The sequence below is a fragment of the Lithobates pipiens genome, unplaced genomic scaffold (genome assembly GCF_037356315.1).
Source record: "Lithobates pipiens isolate NorthernLeopardFrog02 unplaced genomic scaffold, aLitPip1_a1.2 Scaffold_22, whole genome shotgun sequence".
In the NCBI taxonomy this organism is placed as follows: Eukaryota; Metazoa; Chordata; class Amphibia; order Anura; family Ranidae; genus Lithobates; species Lithobates pipiens.
This window is the reverse complement of record NW_027507784.1, coordinates 307,974,014-307,988,276: the sequence shown is the minus strand read 5'-3', so window position 1 is coordinate 307,988,276 and position 14,263 is coordinate 307,974,014. Positions and strand designations below refer to the sequence as shown.

Genomic DNA, 14,263 nt, shown 5'->3' with positions numbered 1-14,263 from the left:
CGTCAGTACGTTGTGACGTCACTACGTTCGTGTTTGTTGTCAAAAAGTCTGATCGTGTGTATGCAAAACAAACTTGTGGACTACGCCCTTTGTACAAAAATCCACGGGAAAGTTTGTACAAAGTCCGATCGTGTGTGTGAGGCTTTAGTCTTGCACCAGATCTCCTCTGTAACTCTAAACTTGTAACCTGCATAAAAATCTCCATGGATGATGTTTTAAAAATTTTTAGTGTTACTAAACCCAGGACCCTGCATATACTATTTCTGGTCTCCCACAGTACATAGAACATGGAAATGCAATTATTTTAGTAAATATAAAGTGCTAAATACATTTTCTCATCAGCAGTATTGTGACTTCTATCAGTGCCTGGTTAAAACTTGTACGACGAGTTTTCATTTTACGCCAACTGTCTTATGAGGCCGCATGACCCCTGACCGAACAGTGCTGATTGGCCCAGTGCTGATCACATGCACTCTCCCAAGAAAAAAAAAAAGCTAACAATCCACACCAAACTGAGCATGTGCAGAGTGCCCCCAAGGCTCTGTTCTATCAAGAGCTAGATTGGGGACAGTGGAAGAAGGGGAAGATCAGAGAAGACAGGATCAAACAGCCTTTTTACACAATGTGGAGGATTAACCCCCTAGGTTACACAGCAAGTATAACAAGCATGCTTTACTGCATATACAGACCAATTTAACTGTTGTGTGTTTAGTAACACATTAAGTACTGTAGTTTGGCACCATTCCACAGGCATACGCAATTTTAAAGTGTGACATGTTTAGTATCTATTTACTTGGCGTAACATCATCTTTTACATTATACCGAAAAATTGGGTAATATATTGTGTATGTGTGCAGTCAAGTTCCTCCACTCCAAACTTGCTCATGCATGTCTTTATGGACCTTAATTTGTGCACTTGTCCAAATTATTTGGTGGGGGGGGTTATGGTGTGGGGTTGTTTTTTTTTTTACGAATTGGACTTGGAGCTTCAGAATAATTAAACCCATTAGGAGTACATGGCATGTGATAAAATGTCTTAGCCAGGCTAATGGATATCTGTTCTGGCGGCAAACTTGTTATCACTCATAGTTCAGCTGGGCAAGGGCCTAATCTGCTTTCCTGTCTGACTGGTTATTAGCAAAGAATCAGAAACCTCAGTGTATTTCATAACCCCCGAGATAATAACAGTAAGCCAGAATAAGGACAAATTTACCGTTATTTGGCAGCATTTTGAGCCCAAATAGTGCCACCCTAGGAAGTACCGATGATGGATCCGGCCCAATTACTCTCCTAAGTGGAATATTCATCCATCACCCCTCATATTTATATTCATTCAAAAGTAATTTCACTCTAGGCAATAAATGCAAATTAAGAGACTGTAACCTGTAGGTATTTAAAGATATTAATACCTATATAAAACTAGACTGTGGCATGGCATGATCGTAAAGACAGTAACATCCCAGTGGCCACACCTTAGACCTGGCAATTGGCCAAATCATTTCTGTCAACACCCCCCCCCCCCCCCCCCCCGGTCCAAAAAAGAGGGGCTGCATCCACACTTGACAACTCTCATTTAAACATCGAACATCACTATATGACCAAAAGTACTGGGACGCCTGCCTTTACACGCACATGAACTTTAATGGCTTATTCTGTAGGGTTAAATATTGGGTTGGCCCACCCTTTGCAGCTGTAACAGCTTCAACTCTTCTGGTAAGACTGTCCACAAGGTTTAGGAGTGTGTTTATGGGAATGTTTGACCATTCTTCCAGAAGTGCATTTGTGAGGTCAGGCATGCATGTTGGTCGAGACGGCCTGGCTCGCAGTGCCTGCTTTAATTCATCCCAAAGGTGTTCCATCGGGTTGAGGTCAGGAGGCCAGTCAAGTTCCTCCACCCCAAACTCATCCATGTCTTTATGGACCTTGCTTTGTGCACTGGTCCAAGTCATTTGGTGGAAGGGGGGGGGGGAGAATTATGCTGTGGGGTTGTTATTTAGGGGTTGGGCTTGGCCCCTTAGTTACAGTGAAGGGAACTGTTAAGGCGTCAGCATACCAAGACATTTTTTTTTTATATTAAACAGGTAATGTTTATTGAACATTATTGCAGAGATTACAATCACAGTGGCATACACCGAACATTCAAAAAGGTGTTGCGTCATAACCATAACAATAGATAAGAAACATTTCTCCATTACAGTAGCCATTATGTATCACTGCCAAGGAAAGTCCTAACATTGACATAGTATTTACTCATCACACGTGGCAGCCTCCTGCAGCCATTTATCCCATATTCTATGATATTTTGCTGGGCAACCTCTATTTTTATATAAGAATTTTTTGTATGGGAGCGTAAAATTAACTTCCCGTTTCCAGTCCTCAACCCGTGGTGGCAGGGGCCTCATCCACTGTCTAGCTATTACCTTTCGAACAGAAAACAAAGTTTCCTGCAGGAAAGTGTTAGTAATTTTATCTAATACATCAGGAAATATCCCTAGTAGACAGGGTTTGGGGTCGAGAGCCAAGGGCGAGCCCATAACATTATGTAGGAATGACACTACTTGTTTCCAAAGTTCCTGCAGTTTGGGGCAAGACCATATAAGATGGAAGAACGTCCCAGTCTCTAGAGTACACATCGGGCAGAGCACAGATTGATTCATATTATATTTGGCGGTCCTGAGGGGGGTGAGGTATGCTCTATGCACTATATAGATCTGAGAAAGCCTGTCTTGGAGCCTAGGGGACACCAACTTGCACGTCTCCAGGGCCTCCTCCCACTCCTCATCCGTCAGCTCACCCACATCGCCCTCCCAGCGGGACTTCAGAGCATACGCTAGTCTCGCCGAGACGGGGGCCGTAAGCATACCATAAAAGCATGAGATAAGCTTTTTGGGATCAGTATCCTTCACTATGGCGACAATAGAATTGGGAGCAGGCCGAGGCAATGACTGCGGAAACTGTGCTCCAAGTGCATGTTGAACCTGTAGGTATTGATATAGCATAGTGTTTGGAATACCAAATTCCTCCTGCAGCGCCTGAAACGTTTTAATAGTGCCTTGGTGAATCAGGTGATGCAGGTAGTATATTCCCCTCGATACCCATAACTGAACACCCTGGATCTTTTGAAGTTCCGGCAGTTGTTTATTATGCCAAAGTGGGGTATAGTCATTTGGTGATGCAACATTCAGTTTAGTGGATGCCAGATCCCAAATCCTTCTGTAATGAAAAAGCATGGAGTGTTTACCTGGCTCCCCAACAGAGCTCCCCGCCCCCGTCGAGATAGCAGCTATCGGATCATCTGCAATTTGTGCCCAAGTAGGGGAGAGAAGGGAAAGAAAACGTTGTTTATCAGTCTTGTCTACATGAAAAAGCTGAGATAGTTGTGAGGCAACATAGTAATGGTTTAGATCTGGAAGAGCCATGCCCCCCATATCAGTCGGGCTTTTCAAAGCCTGCCAAGCAAGCTTGTGTCTATTATTCCCCCACACAAAGGGCCTAAGGAGACTTTCAAGGGATTTAAAATATTTCAGCGGCAAATATACCGGGGCATGCCACAACACATACAGTAGTTTAGGTAAGAGGACCATTTTAATCAGATTAACACGCCCCCAAACCCCAAGGGGGAGGCGAGACCAGGCCTGAATCTTGGTACGCACCAGGGAGAATAATGGTTCTACATTCAGCGCAATGTAATCTGCTGGATTCCTAGAGACATATACCCCCAGATATTTAATAGTGTCAACTCGCTGAAGAGGCAGACTGGCCTGAGATTCTGACTGTGGAAAACTGTCAATAGGTAAAATTTGGGATTTTTCCCAGTTTATACGGAGGCCGGAAAAACTACCAAACCACTCTATCATGTGTAGGGCCTTTGCGAGGGAAGGGCCCGAGTCCGCCAGGTATAGTAACGTGTCATCAGCGTATTGACTGATTTTTTCGGTTAGTCGACCCATCGTCAGTCCCCTGATCGCGGGGTCCGCACGAATCGATACCGCTAAAGGTTCAGCAGCCAAGGCATATAATAGCGGGGACAGTGGGCACCCCTGTCTGGTACCCCTACCAAGGCCAAACGCCCGGGAAGACCACCCATTCGCCACCACCTTAGCCGTTGGGCGATGATACAGCAGCCTCACCCACCGGATAAAGTTCGGGCCAAAGCCGTATCCCGCTAGACACTTCCACAAGTACTCCCATTCCACTGAGTCAAATGCCTTAGCCGTGTCAAGTGCCACTACCACACGCTCTCCCACCGCCTCGTGTGTTGCCTGAAGATTCATAAAAAGCCTGCGTAGATTGAACGACGTATTCCGCCCCGGCATAAAGCCCGCCTGGTCAGCCTGAATCAGGCTAAGGATCACTCCGTTCAACCTAGTAGCGAGTATTTTAGCTAAAATCTTAATATCTACCTGCAATAGGGAGATTGGGCGGTATGATTCTGGGAAACCCGGATCTTTTCCAGGTTTGGGAATCAAAACTATTGTTGCCTCTCTCATGGACGGAGGCAATGTCAGTGTATCAAAAAGATTCCCGTAGAGGGCGAGAAGCCTAGGCGCCAGCACATCTTGGTATCGGGAATAAAATTCAATGGGGAGACCATCTGACCCCGGTGACTTGGATTTTGCAAATTCCGCAATAGCACCCACTATTTCATCGGTGGTCAGGGGAGCCTCCAGAGCCTGCACCTGTTCCTCCGTAACTTGGGGGAGGGAAACCTGCGCCAAAAAGCTGTCCATCGGAGTGGTGTCGTCAGAGACTGTAGTGGTGTATAAGTCCGCAAAAAAGTCTCGAAATCTAGCTGTCACCTCGGAAGGGTCCGTGATCATTGTATCACCCTGACCCCGCAAAGAAATAACAACCGGGGGCCTGTCTTCCCTGTGCACCAAATATGCTAGCAACTTACCAGCTCTCTCCCCAGATTCAAAATATTTTTGTTTGGTAAAAAAAAGTTTCTGTCGGGCCTTGTCTTGATGCAGCTGGGAAACCACTCTCGACTGTAGTCTAAGTGCGTCAGCGTTTGCCGTAGACGGGTCGTCTATGTAGGTGCGTTCCCTGGAGCTCAAATCTGCCTCAGCCTCAATAATAACAGTAGCCGAGTCAGCTTTGAGCCTATTGATGTGGGCAGTCAGCACCGATCGAGCGTGTAATTTAAATGTATCCCACACTGCTGGAACTGAGGCCGTTTGGTCATTATCCTCAAAAAATTTTATCCACTCCGCCTCAATAGTGTCGTCTTCGGGTAATAATGTCAGCCAGAACGGATTTAGCCGCCACGCCCGTGGAGGCCTACCCAGGGGTACGTCAAGCACTACAGAGTAGGGGCTGTGGTCCGAAAGTAGTCTGGGGCAGAACAATACTTCTCTGAGTCTGGGAGTGAGTTGTTTAGATATTAGTATAAAATCAATACGGGAGAGAGAACCATGTGTGGGTGAGAAGCATGAATACTCCTTCTTTTGAGGGAATTTGTGTCTCCAAGTGTCCACAAGATGAACGGTGGTTATAAGCCTGGACAACCTAGTGGTCCCAGCTTGCCCCATCATCAACTCGGGGGGCTTGAGCCTATCCAGAGAAGGGTTAAGCGTAGTGTTAAAATCCCCCAGCCAGATAACAGGAACCGCCGGATGTCTGGACATAAAAGACAGTCCCTCTATAACTAGCGTCATGGTAAATGGGGGGGGGATATAAAAGGCCATAATAAGGTAGGGTTCCCCATACAATTTAGCATGTAGAAAAACAAACCTGCCCTGAGGGTCAGTAAGAATTTCACAAAGTTCAAACTGGACAGACTTAGCTACAAGTACCGAAACCCCCCTCGAATGAGACGTGTAGGTGGAATGAAATGCCCACCCAATCCAGGGGCGTTTAAGGGCCATCTGCAGTCCACCCTCCACATGCGTCTCAACTAGCACCATCACTTCCACCCTTTGCTTTTTGAGGAACGTGAAGGCTGCCGCGCGCTTAATTTTATCGCGCAGGCCCCTCACGTTCCAGGTAAGAAACCGTATAGATGCCATAAAGATTCATATAAAGTAATAAGTGCAGTCGGCCTACCCCCTAACAGTCCTCCTATAAACGCACCCCAATACTGTTGTGCTTGATCAGGCCCAAACAGGGGCTGCATAGGCGGTAGTGGTGAAAAACATTCAATAAAAGCAACATTTAGTTCAGATACATACTTCAATATAGTTATAGTAATCTTCTGCATAAAAACTCTAACCAAACCACCCCCCTCCCCCCCCCCTACCCTGCACCAACCCCAACTTGTGCGGGCATATTCCCTGAAAAACCAAACATGTCTGGCTGGGAAAACCAGTTTCATTAAATCAATAAAAAGGTTTAGAACAATAAGTCTGAGAGAGGGTCGCGGCCCCCGGTACCAGAGGGCAAGGCAAAGCAGAGCCCCCTGTATAACAGCACACAGAGGTGACCCGGGTAAATAGGCAAAAGTGTCAGTTGCTGTCCAGTCCCAGTGATCAGCTCCCTCATAACAAGAAGAAGTCCCAGCAGACAATGGAGCAGTGTTTCGCTGCACCGTGCAATTAGACCGTAGGCCCAACCTGTCTCCCCTTGCTCCGGGAGGAAAAAGAAGAAAGAGAAAAAAAAGGGAAAACCAAAATTGTTGAAACAAAACACACAGGTATGTATTGCAGAAAAGGTCCCCCAACAGGGACACTAAGAAAAAAGGGGAAAAAGTTGATCCATTAACGTTGACACCATCAGCTGGCGCAAATGTCCCGGAATCGGAGAGTTCCGTAGATCTCAAAGTAGAAAAGGGCATAAAGGTAACATACGCCTCAAGTGCAAGCACCCTGGCGATAATAGAGCAGCAAATAGAGATCAGGCAACCTGCCACAGTTCCAGGACACCAGGGGAGAAACAAAAAAAAGGGTGTTAGCTCACACGTCCCAAAGGGTCTCAGGCAGCTCCATCTTGAGGCCCTCTGCGTTCCAGCCATGCTATGACCTCTCTGGGTTGTTCAAAGAAGAGCGCCCGGTCTCCCGCCTCCACCCTGAGGCGTGCTGGGAATAGCATAGAGTATTTCACTTGCTGTGCACGTAGTAATCTTTTGGCCTCCATGAAACTCTGTCGGCGTTTCTGGACGTCCGCGGAAAAATCAGGGAAGATTGCAACTTTAGTATTGCCCACAGGGATATTACCCTTTTCCCGAGCCATGCGGAGTGCAGCATCTCTGTCCTTATAATTCAGGAGTTCTGCAATAAAGGTGCGTGGAGGTGCACCCTGCGGTGGAGGCCTGGCAGGCATACGATGCGCGCGTTCAACCGCCAGCATGGGGGAAAAAGACTCTCTGCCATAGGTACTTATCAGCAATTGTTCCAGAAAAGTTGTGGGGTCCTTACCTTCAGCCCCCTCCGGAAGACCAATCAATCGGATGTTGCATCTGCGTATGCGATTTTCCATTTCGTCCTGTTTAGCAATCAGGAGATCTATTTGCTTCTGCATGTGGTCAGCATCATTTTGCAGTGGTGGGAGAGCGTCTTCCACATTACTGATACGGGTCTCAGTGTCCCTCACCCGGTCACGCAGTTTCTGAAAGTCCTGCCTCATTAAAGATATGTCCGTTTGCACTTCCTCAATTTGGGATGTGAGGGACGTGCGGCACAATGTAATGGCTTCAAGAAGCCTGTCTGTGTCTCCCGCCACACGCGGCCCTCCCGGCTCCTCCGCGCCGCCATTTTCCTCCCCCTCCTCACTCACATGCCGGCGGTATTGTGACAACCGCGCCACCGCCGATTGTCGGGATTTCGAGGGAGACATATGTGCCGGAATGGAGGGACGCCTGCCAGACGTGTTTAGGTGAGTATCAGTGCTGTGGTGTCACAGGATCAGCGTGGGAGACAGGATTCCTCGGCGGAGCTCCGGAGACACGCGTCCTACTCCATGCAAGGTCAGGCCACGCCCCCCATACCAAGACATTTTTGACAATTTCATGCTCCCAACTTTGTGGTAAAAGTTTGGGGATGGCCCCTTCCTGTTCCAACATGACTGAGCACCAGTGCACAAAGTAAGGGGCACAACATCAACTTATGACAAAACGCGTATGGAAGAGCGAGGTGCTGACGTCACCTCGATTCCTGAGTCCCGGACGTACGAGTGTTTCTAAATTTGCCAGCCAGCATAACTGTTTTTAAGGTGATCATTGGACTTCTTTGATCTAAGTGCATTTTATGGTTTGTGGAATACGTTTTTTTAAAGGGGTTGTGAACCCTCATGGTTTTTCACCATTCTATGCATTAAAGGTGAAAAACCTTCTGTGGTGCTGCAGCCCCCCCAAACCCCCGTTTTACTTACCTGACCCCGATCTTTCTCAGGCCGGGAGTGAGCACACTAGCTCTAGCTGGTGTCTCATGTCCTGATTGGATAGATTGATAGTAGCACAGCCATTGACTCCCACTGCTGTCAATCAAATCCAATGATGCGGCCCCAGGGGGCGGGGCTGAGTCCTGCATTCTGTGTGAATGGACACAGATGCAGGACTCGGGTGTCCACCAAGGAGAGCGCTTCTCCAACCTGGACACTCGATGTGGGGAGGAGCCACCAGCACCGATGAGGGACCCAATAAGCGTGGAGGAGCAGAGCAGGAGCAATGGGAGGTGAGAGACCCGAGCCATCGGCGGTGTTCGTGGCTCGGTTCTCGTTGAAGAGACAGCGGGGGACAGCTGCAGTATCGGTCTGATGCTGCATCCACCTAGAAAAGTACGATTAGCCAAAAAAACAAACAAAAATAAAACATACTTCTCTTTTAAGCACTAAACATATTGTGCTTTTGGATGCATTAAGCTTTTTTCTGCCAAAACACTGCTGCTCTTGGATGCCCGGGTTTTTTTTTCTTTTTCTGCCTCTAAACTTCTCTAAATGTCTATGTGGGCATGGACACATAGGCGAATATGCAGGGGCGTTTACAGACAGCAAAAAAAAAAAACCCCGCCAGATGCCCCTAGTCACACTGATGTGGCTTTGAAATCGCACTACTTCAGTGCGATTTGCACTGCCGATTTCATTGCAACAGTGCAAGTCGCAATGAAATCAGTAGAAAGTAGTGCAAGAGCCTTTGTCAGTGGATAATGCCACTCTTCTGGATGCAGATGCATGCAACTCTATAAAAAACAACAAAAGTGGTTATGATCAAACGTTATACCCCTCAACGGGGAGGATGTGTACAAGAGAAAAGGTAGAGAGTTACTCATCCCTCTGAGTACTTACATCATGATAAGTCTGGAAAATGGGGGACGAGGAGTCAGAGGCTGTCCAAATTGTCTGTACCGGGAGCTGTGGAAGGGTCCCGCAGGAGAGGGCCCGGGTGCACAAAACATTATCCCCAAGAAAGCGAAAGGAAATCCAGGTAGTGGTATGAGTGGGCTTCATATCTAAAAATATATAGTGGGTGTATTATATTGTGAGAAGTAGCTAGAATCCAATGCCAAAGTGCAGGTGCACAAGTGAATGTGAAAAGAAGTGTGTGAAGAGAGAAAACAGATCAGGAATTAAAAAAAAAAAAAAAAAAAAAGGAAGGAAGGAGAAAAAGAAAGAAAGAAGGAAAAAGAAAACCAAAGAGAAAGAAAGAAAAAAAGGGGGAGGAAAAAGAAAAAGGAAGGGTGAGTAACTCTCTCCCTTTTCTCGTGTATACACCCACCCCGTGGAGGGGTATAACGTTTGATCATACTGGTCTACTCATGTTTTGTTGTTTTTTTTCTTATAGAGTTGTATGCATCTGCCCCTGAAGAGTTTGGTATTATCCACGAAACGCGTCAGTATTTTTAGGATGCTATCTTATGCCTACTGATAGGAACCTACTTGGACTCATCATCTATAACCAAATGATCATACTGTTTTTCTTACCATTGATTGCACTGCATAGTGCCAGTGTCATGACGTGTACTTGAATTTGCAATAATACATTTTATCCATATAAATTCTCTTGTCAATTTTATATGCCATCCATTCGATATGTAATTTATTTATGAGGCTTTGTTGCCCTTCTCTGTACTCACTCCATTTCCAGCACATCCTTCCTGAGGACTGGTGCCCAGAACTGGACAGCATACTCCAGGGGAGGCCAGACCAGAGTCTTGTAGAACGGGAAAATTATTGTTTTATCTCTGGAGTTAGTCCCCTTTTTAATGCCAATATTCTGTTTGCTTTGTTAGCAGCAGCTTGCATGCCATTGCTTAGCCTATCTACTAGGACCCCCAGGTCCTTTTCCATCCTAGATTCCCCCAGAGGTTCTCCCCCTAGTGAGTACATTACATTCATATTTTTGCCACCCAAATGCATTTTTTAATTTGTTCAGCACTTCCTGCAAGGTTTGCACATCCTGCGGAGAAGTTATTGCCCTGCTTAGCTCAGTGTCATCCGCAAATACCCCACCCTCCAGTTCGTTTATGAACAAAATTAAATAGGATTGACCCCAGCACAGAACCCTGGGGAACCCAATACCCACCCTGACCATTCCGAGTACTCCCCATATATCACCACCCTCTGAACTTGCCCCTTGTAGCCAGTTTTCAATCCATGTCAACGGACCTTACTTTTTACAGTAAGCGTTTATGGGGAACTGTGTCAAATGCTTTTGCAAAATCCAGATACATCACGTCTATGGGCCTTCCTTTATCTAAATAGCATCTCACCTCCTCATAGAAGGTTAATAGATTGGTCTGGCAAGAACAATTCTTCATGAATCCATGCTGATTACTGCTAATGATACAGTTTTCAATACTATAAACGTGTATATAGTCCCTTATCATCAATTTTGGAATGAATGGACTTTCCCGAACGAAAACCACATATACTTTTACAATATAGCCCACCTTCTCTCCACACTTATCGGTGACAAGTAGTAACAAGCAGAAGCACCGCCGAACCTGAAACTGCCCATGTGGTACATGTACCACTGGCAGAGAATCTTTACACCACATTTGAAGGTCAAAACATAATATGTGATTGGTTAATCTGGACAAGAAACACACTTTGTACAATCTTAAACTAAACCAGTACCCAGGTGCCATTGCCATTCTGAAAATACTAGATACCTGGCTGTCATGTTGATCTAGTGACTTCGATACTTTACAGCAGTGGTTGTCAACTTATGAATTATAGTGGGTGTCAACTGCAGCCCCTGACATCACCAAAAGGCCGCACATAATGATCAATATATGTAATGCTTGATGGGACTATCAGAGACTACAGATCGAATAGAGGAAATGATAATCAGAGAATGCGGACATGCTACATGTGCCACAGAAAACAATACGAAACTGGGAATATATTACACAAGGCTACTACACATCTCTGCTATGCTACCCTAATCAATGTTCCCACTACAGACTTCTGAGGTCCCAGGGCCGCACATCATACACCAAAGGGCCGCATGCAGCCCTCAGGCCACATGTTGGGCACCAAGGCTGTAACGCAATGGCTTGGAACAAGTACACATACCCGTTAAGACTTCACTTTCTAATCTGCATATTGGTGGCAGGTTGGTGACTCAAAGTATGGCAGTTATAGGCAGCCAGGAATTTAGTATTTCTAAGAGGAGATCAGCAATGGCAGCCCCCATATTTCTCCCACTCCAAGTTTCCTTTAAAAGAGCTTCAAGGAGATCAAAAATAGAAGCATGCTTTTCCTCCGTTATTCAAAGATTTCTGGACATCTGCAAACAGAAGCTGGTGGTACCTTGGGACAGGTGATAGGACAATCCTTAGAGAACCGTACCTCATATTATTCCTGGCACCGATCTCAGTTTGCCAACACTTGTAAAGATCAGTCGATCTGTTCAGACAACGTGCTGTTAGGCTCCTTGTTGGACTCTGAAAAGAAACCAGGAAGTCCAGCAAGACTTGTATTTCCTGCTACACATGCTGAAATGTCACTGGCTCTGATGATAAGGAGTGTGCTACTGCTTTGTTACCATTACAAATCCCATTCTTCTCAACAGGTGAAACGTTTACGATATTTAGAATTTTTGCTCACATAATCTGCACACAGGAACATAGAGAGATCTTAACAAGGCGCAATCCCAGGATTCATCGCAACGACCCAACAAATCTTTGAAAAGATATGTAAAAAATCATGTTTTGCATTGTTAAAAGTATTACTAAAGGCAAAACTTATTTTTTCAGTTTTGGATAGAGATGGAGAGGGATTAGAGAATCCTCTCTATTTCTTGTACTCTAAGTCAATCTGTGGATAGTAGAAAAGGACCAAAGAGCAACAAAGAACATTGATCGGAGGTGTGCCAAGGTCATGTGGTCAGTATGCCTAAAAGGGGGCATACCCAAAATATGAAATGAAATGAAAAGTAAAAGAAAAGGGGAATGGGTGGGTAGGATCCAAAAGCCTACGACCACAAGGGAGGAGGCAAAGGAGGGCAGGCTTTATGTGGCCTGACTCCTCCTACAAACACAGGTTAACCTGCGGTCAGCCTAAAGCCTCATACACACGATCGGACTTTGTACAAACTTTCCTGTGGATTTTTGTACAAAGGGCGTCGGCCAAGAACTTGTATTGCATACACACGGCAGGACTTTTTCAGCCAACTTTCACCAAATCACGTGGTTTTTCTGCTCTTTACCGCCACCTTTGGTCAATTTCCTGTATTGTTGTCTGTTCTTTTGCATTGGTTTTGAGCATGCGTGTTTGTACTTTGTATAAAAGTCCTATGGTTTTCTGTACACACGATCAGACTTTGCTCCATCGGACTTTTGTTGTCAGAAAGTTTGTCCGTTCGCACAGCCAACAAAAGTCTGATGAAAACTGAAAAAGTTTGTCCAATGGAGAGTACACACGGTCGGATGTTGCTCCAAAACAGCTAATTTGCATGTTTGTTGTCAAAAAGTCAGATCGTGTATATGGGTCTTTACACTTGTACTCAGAGTCAATCTGTGGATAGTATAAAAGAAACAAAGAACAACAAAGAACATTGATATGAGGTGTGCCGAGGTCACGTGGTCAGTATGCCTAAAAGGGGTCAAAAATAAACACAGTAGGATGAAAGCTTAACCAACAGATTTATTACACACTGAAATAACATTCAATCAGCTAAATTGACAATCGCTTGTGACATCTCAAAAAGTGTCTTTGGGATATACCTAGAAACATAGGACGACCTCCACCTACCAATTTTCTTAATTATATGACCCCTTGGCGTGAAGCTGCGGAAGCTGCACCTATGCTGAATGAATGGCCATAGTACGCTTTAGGATCCAGACCCAGATTGGCCATAGGGTATGGCAATGAAGAATGAACTGAACTGCGAAGAGGGGAGCACTAGGAAAAGGCAACAGAGGACCATCCCTGGGTTTATCAGACATAGCACAGACGAAATGGTCTAGAACCAACACCGGGCACCACGCCTTGCCAGTCTCAAAAAATGTTATGTCCGTGCTGACTCCTGTTTACTGCGTTTTGCAAGCATGCATATGTAAACAGAAGTGGTCGGGAAGTCTAACCAATTGATTGACCAAAAGTTTGACCCTGGGCCAGGAACCATAAATTCCCCTGGTCTCAAAAAAACATAAAAGGCCAGATATATTTCTGCCTTGAGCACCAAGTTGGGCAACAGCCCAAAAGGAGACCTCAAGAGCATGTTAGACATATCACGAAAAATATTACCCGTGATGGGTAGTCTGCTGACCATGGCAGGAGGGCTATTCTTTTGGATGCCTTTGAGGATGCTTTAATAGGTTGTGTAGAAAAAATAGAAGACTTATTGGGGTCTTCCAAAAACATGAAATGCTGAATCCCAGCCAGATACATTCTGATGGTTTGGTGGGCCAACTTGAGTTGGGAGTGCAAAAAGCAGTAAAAGCTAGTAGGTACTGGATGTCATAATGGTCAGGACTAGGAAACCTCGCCCGGAAAGCCTGAAAAACATTCCAAGCATAAGCCTTCCTAGTATTCAAAGATAGACTTGTTGATCAAGGCTGCTGCGTCAGCCCAATGGGGATCTAATCCATCACTAATTGTTGGAACCATGGAGAAGGCATGGTACAGGCATCTGCATCTGGGACCTGCTGGAAAAATAGTGGGAAAATAAAACGGGACAGAGCACCAACTGCCACATTATCTGTACCATTAACAAACCTACAATGCAAGTGAAAATTTAAATGGAGGGACAACCAAACGAGCCTAAGCACGAAACCCATGATCAGCAAAGACTTAGATCTGCCATTGTTGATGATTTCAGAGGTCACCTGGTTATCAGTGGAAAAAACATCATCTGTCCCGCCCATAAGTCCCGCCCATTAATGCC

The 14,263-nt window shown here is 45.6% G+C and overlaps 1 protein-coding gene across 1 annotated transcript in view; it reads right to left on the bottom strand.

The window, feature by feature from the left end:
* Positions 1-11,835, bottom strand: part of LOC143924854 (hexosaminidase D-like) — a 103,895-nt gene extending 92,060 nt beyond the window's left edge. Inside the window, exon 1 of the mRNA XM_077449353.1 lies at positions 11,725-11,835. The gene's annotated coding sequence lies outside the window, so the exon portion shown is untranslated. The remainder of the gene's footprint in view (positions 1-11,724) is intronic.
* Between the last annotated feature and the right edge of the window lie 2,428 nt (positions 11,836-14,263).